Source organism: Macaca fascicularis, chromosome 15 (assembly GCF_037993035.2).
Source record: "Macaca fascicularis isolate 582-1 chromosome 15, T2T-MFA8v1.1".
Lineage (NCBI taxonomy): Eukaryota > Metazoa > Chordata > Mammalia > Primates > Cercopithecidae > Macaca > Macaca fascicularis.
In genome coordinates this window covers 77,575,884-77,581,409 of record NC_088389.1, presented here as the reverse complement: position 1 = coordinate 77,581,409, position 5,526 = coordinate 77,575,884, and the positions used below count along the sequence as shown (strand labels likewise).

Below are 5,526 nucleotides of genomic sequence, written 5' to 3'. Positions count from 1 at the left end.
TAAAACAGAAGGAAGATATGTAAATAGCATCAGGGTAGTCATCTCTGAGGTACGGATGCTCCAGGAGCTGAACATTTTTTACATACACTTGCTTTATGCTATTACTAAAGTATTCGCTAAAACTAATTCAGTTAATTCTGACTAAAGCAGAAATGAGCTGTTTTAATATCCAAAGTCACACGTACAAGTGTGATATGGCAGATCAGTCAATGAGAATCATTTCAAGATGAGCCCAGGTCTTTAATCTTACTTCTCTATTTTTCTAGCAAATTTGTTGAGGTGGAGAAGGATCTCATGATTTCCACTTTGGCAACTTCCTAGGCACAGTTACCATATTTCTTCTATTTCAGGTAGACACAGATTCCCCGGAAGTACCTTCCTCAAGCCCAGTGTAGGGCTCCCAAACACCCCAGCAAATTCTTCCTCTACCATCACCTTCACCAAGCAGGTCTCCAGGTATTCCAGCTGCTGATGAAGTCCAGTGTGGAGCTGGTCCAGGAGGGTCATGTTCCAGGCAGCAGAGGAGCGCTCTGTGGGGAAGAAGTTGAAGATCTGCTGCAGCATCTCATGGAGGACAGACACGGTATGGACCTTCTGCAACTGGCTGCCATCCACCATCTCCTGGGGGAATCTCAAGACTCTTCTGTCCTTGAGACATAAGAAAGGGGAGATTCTCCTCATTTGGCCCAGAATCTCTAAGGTCTTCCTGAGTAACAGGCCATGGTTTGGAGGCAGGTCACAGCCCGGGGATCCAACAGGGCCACAGCTGCGCACCACCAGGGACACCAGTAAAGGGAGGAGGAGGACGATTGGGAAATGAGAGTGCTGCTGACTTGGCTGAGCTGGGGTCTGAGTGAACCTTGGACCATAGGTTCTCTGAAGATCATCTTTCTATGCATGGCTTTCACGGGGCATAAATAGTTTTCATTTTTCTGAGCATTTCTCTAAATTTTTACTTCCACTTATGTTTTCATTTATGTATTTTCCATATAACCTAAAATGATATCACTCTACCCTCTTGATTTTTGCATTAGAAGTTTAATATTCCCAGTAAACTTTAGAAATATCAATCCAAATGGATATTTATTAATCAGATGAGAAACATCTTTGTGCTAAAGTTAGAAGATATATTTTTAGCCCTGATTCTAGCCTCCAGTTTTACTCTCCATACTTTGCATAGGAAGTCAGGATACCTAGGTCCTATGGGTTTCTGTATTCAGTTAGAGATTTACCTATCCTTGGTTAGTTTAGCAAATATTAATGCACCAGTTTTAATTTCTTAGTTTTGATCATTGTTTCATGGCTATGTAAGTTGTTAACATTAGGAGAAGCTGAGTGAAGGGAAGAGAACTCGCTGTACAATCTTTGCACCTCTGTATAGGTCAAGAATTATTTTGAAATACAAGTTAAAAATGAATAGGCTTCCAAAATTCCTAACATTACTGATTAAAATTTTAAAAATATATGTTTCATTGATTAAAATCTTTCATTAAATGGTATTGTTTTCAAAAGACATAAAATTTAATCTCCTTTGTAACTGTATAGCAGATAGTTCTGTCTCTTACCCCTTAAGGTTCTGACAAAGCCTCTGTCCTTCACCAAACTTTAGTCAGTCTCCTACAAACTCTCTTGCTGACTAGGTCGTGCCTTTGGGTCCATTCTTAGGTTTGCCAAGTCCAGTTGTAGCAAGAATCTTACTAAGTCAGTTTTATGAGAATCCTTCCACGCTTGATAGCTGATTTACCATTGATATCTGATCAAATTCCTCATCTCACACACTCAATATATAATTACCCTGGCTTGCCTTTAGAAAGAATTATGTTCAGTTTAGCAATGATCCCCCTGCCTTTGATGTCTCCTTTTAGTGACTTTCTATCTGACCCCCTCATTCTGCTTGTTGGGTATAAACCCCAGGTTGTCTTTGCTGATTTTTGAGCTGAGCACCAGTTGGTTTCTCTCCCCTCTTGATATGGTTTGGGTCGGCATCCCCATCCAAATCTCACATGGAATTGTAATCCCCAGTGTTGGAGGCAGGGCCTGGTGGGAGGTGATTGGATCACGGGGTGGTTACTCATAGTTTAACACCACCCCCTGGTAGTGTCATGGTAAGAGTGAGTTATTGCAAGATCTGGTTGTTTAAAATTATGCAGCACCTCCCCTGCTTCTCTCCTCCTGCTCCGGTCATGCAGGACATGCCTGCTTCCCCTTAGCCTTCTGCCATGTTTATTAGTGTCCTGAGGCCTCCCCAGCCATGCTCCCTATATTGTCTGCAGAATCGTGAGCCAATTAAACCTCTTTTCTTTCTAAATTACCCAGTCTCAGGTTTTTCTATATAGTAATGCAAGAACTAATACACCTATCGTGATAGTTTCAACACCTGTTGCAATACTTCTAAATAAAGCCTTCCTTACTGTTATACCATAAGTGTCAGCATAAATTTTTCTTCACCAGATCCTTAAATTAAGGCAGTACAATCAACACTGCAGCACACTCTGGTGGCCTACAACGTAAAAGGCATCAACCAGTTGGCAAGTCAGATGACTCAGGGTCTTTTGTCATCTCAGTCCTCATCCTCTAATGCCATGGACTCTCCTCATTTCTCCAGAAGTGTTTCGATTTCCACACCTTTAATAACCCCTTTAGTTAACCTGTCCAGGTGTGCTCTCCCTGAGCTCTGAGCCTTAGCTCATTGGTTTAGTTCTGATTTAGTTCATGTCTCTAGCCTGACAATGACTTGTTCTTTCTTAAATTTCTGCTATACAGGTGGAAATCTAAAGTATTGTGGATATTTGATTAAAAGAATAGTACTGTGTAGAATTTTAAATTGACAGAAATATACAGGGTTGATGAATATATTCACCGGGTGAACAACGTGTTTTACAAATATGTTCGTGCTTATGATGGCGTATCCTCAAGAAGACAAAACTAGAATATAATGTGTAAGTAAAGTGGGGCCCAATTTAATTGTAATGTAACATGTTGGCATGGACAAATGGGAGATTTCAGTGAAGGAGACAAATGGAAACTGAAGAGAAAGACCCTGCCGTTATGTACACAGGACTCTACTAGCAAAACATTGATTGGTCTAGAAATCAGCTCCGGTTCTTATGTCCAGAAATATTCCCAGAGAGCATGTAAGAGGTAAGAGGTAAGACTTCAGAGCTGAATTTTCTCCATCCAAACTGTAGCTGCACAAGTTAATAGCTTAGCTTCATAACTTAATAGCTCTCTGGTATTTCTTTTTTTTTTTTTTCTTTTGTAAATGGGGACAATAGTAAAATCTATCATTGTGTGCTTTCATCAGTGATATCTCCAGTGAATAAATGGGACTAGGTACGTGGTACGCATTCAGTAAATGTGGAAAACGAGGGTATTCTTTTTTGGTTAAGTGAGCATTCATTATGCAAGTTCTAAAAACACTGTCTGAATAAATAAAGACTTTTCACAATTTAGATATTTCATTCCTTTTTTGTCTTTTTTTTTTTGAGACAGAGTTTCACGCTTGTTGCCTGGACTGGGGTGCAAGTGGAGTGCAATGGCACGGCCTACTGCAACCCCCGCCTCCCCAGTTTAAGCAATTCTCCTGCTTCAGCTGGGATTACAGGCATGCGCCACCACACCAGGCTAATTTTGTATTTTTAGTAGAGATGGTGTTTCAAAATGTTGGTCTGGCTAGTCTCGAACTCCTGACCTCAGGTGATATGCCCGTCTCAGCCTCACAAAGTGCTGGGATTACAGGCGTAAACCACCACGCCCAGCCTGATATTTCATTTCTCTTATTAACATTATCTTTATTATATAACTCTATTAAGTTAGGGAAGTGTCCTTTGAAAGTATCAATTCTCTTGTTTCTTACTAGAAATATAAGAAGAAAACAAATAGGCCTTCTCAGTTTACTTATCTAATAGTGGAGAGTTTGGTGCAGTGAACACTGACCCGTTTTCCAGAGAGAATATTGTACTCTCAACAATGTGTCTTTCTGTGTATAAATTCTTGCTGTTGGTATATTTGCAAGTCGGGGTTCAGTAAATCTGAAAACAACTTGTGGACCAGGAGTAATTACTTTTCTTCCAGCCGATACTTATTTGCTACCTTTGACCTACATCCCTTCTACCATTTTGCTTCTGCACTTTCCCACCCCTTAACCTGCACCATGTTTGTCAGGCTGGTCTCAAACTCCCGACCTCAGGTGATCTGTCCGCTTTGGCCTGTCAAAGTGCTGGGATTACAGGTGTGAGCCACTGCACCCGGCCACTAGCGTTGTCTTTTTGTCCCCATTCGTTAGGATGCAAAAAGTGACAACTTTTGCTTTCTACAGAAATGAAATGAGAAAGAAAGGTATCTGGTGTCTGGCATGCTATGGAAAACAAACTGTCAACTTATTTATGTTACTACATTTACATCCTATTATGTGCATTTAGGACAAAGATGGTTTCCTTTGGTTTACTAGGAATCAACAAAGAACCTCTGAAGGTACTTTGGAAATTTGAACTTTCATGCCAAAAAATTTTTTTAATCAAATTGAGAATGTTTTTTCAATTGTGTATTCTCATTGTGTATGACACTACTCTCAAGGGTGTAGAAGTTAGTTCTTGGGAATGGGAACAAATCTTACATAATTAAATGGTTTGTGGGTCTTCAAAGCTCAACCCTATTTAACAAAATCTTATTCCTTAGTTTTATTTTCTTTCTCCATTGGGTTTACTGACCTTGAGTTCATGGACGATACATAGGAGGTATAAAAGTTCAGCATTACAAACCTGTGAATAATGGGTAGCTGTGATTGGAGTACTTCCCAAGATTTATTAGAACTAAAAGTTATATCATGAGAGGTGTCCTCTGCATACATATGGTTTGTCACTGGCCATCATATAGCTATTGCTTCTGTTTGATCCTTAGTATTTCTGTCTGTGTTATGGGCTTTGAAATGAAATATAAATAATTTATATTTTAAAAATTCTACTGAAGTTGTTCAACCCATCAATATTTAGGTCAAGCATTGAAGAAAAAACTCTTGACAATATCTAGGTGAGTATCTAGCAGCTAGTGAAGTTAAAAATTTTCTCACATGCAGCAAAATTTAAAGTTAAGTATAATAAAAATAAATGATAAAAATATTAAAAAATTTTAAGGCATTATCAGTTTCAAATAATTTGTAAGCATTCACTACTTAGATGTATAATGTCTATCTATAAATATTAGATAATATTTATAATTTGTTAATTTGCTTATGTAATTTAATACATTACAATTTATATCAGTAAATAAATTACACTGAAGCCCATAAGCAAATTTAGTTATAAAGTTCAGTTAAATTTGAATAGAATTTAAATCTAATTTTTAGCTTAAAATTTTCATTTGGTTATTTTTAAACCTGCATTGAATTAAAAGATTAAACTTTGTGCTTTTTGAGTATAGAGATATACACATAGTACACAAATAGATACATACTATATCTGTGTTATTAAATTTTCACAGTGGGTTCAATTAGGAAAAAAATATTTTAAAAGTCTCTGGGAACAAGAT

The 5,526-nt window shown here is 38.1% G+C and overlaps 1 pseudogene; it reads right to left on the bottom strand.

Annotated features, from left to right (window-relative positions):
* LOC102132333 (interferon omega-1-like) lies at window positions 1–1,986 on the bottom strand (annotated as a pseudogene).
* Between the last annotated feature and the right edge of the window lie 3,540 nt (window positions 1,987–5,526).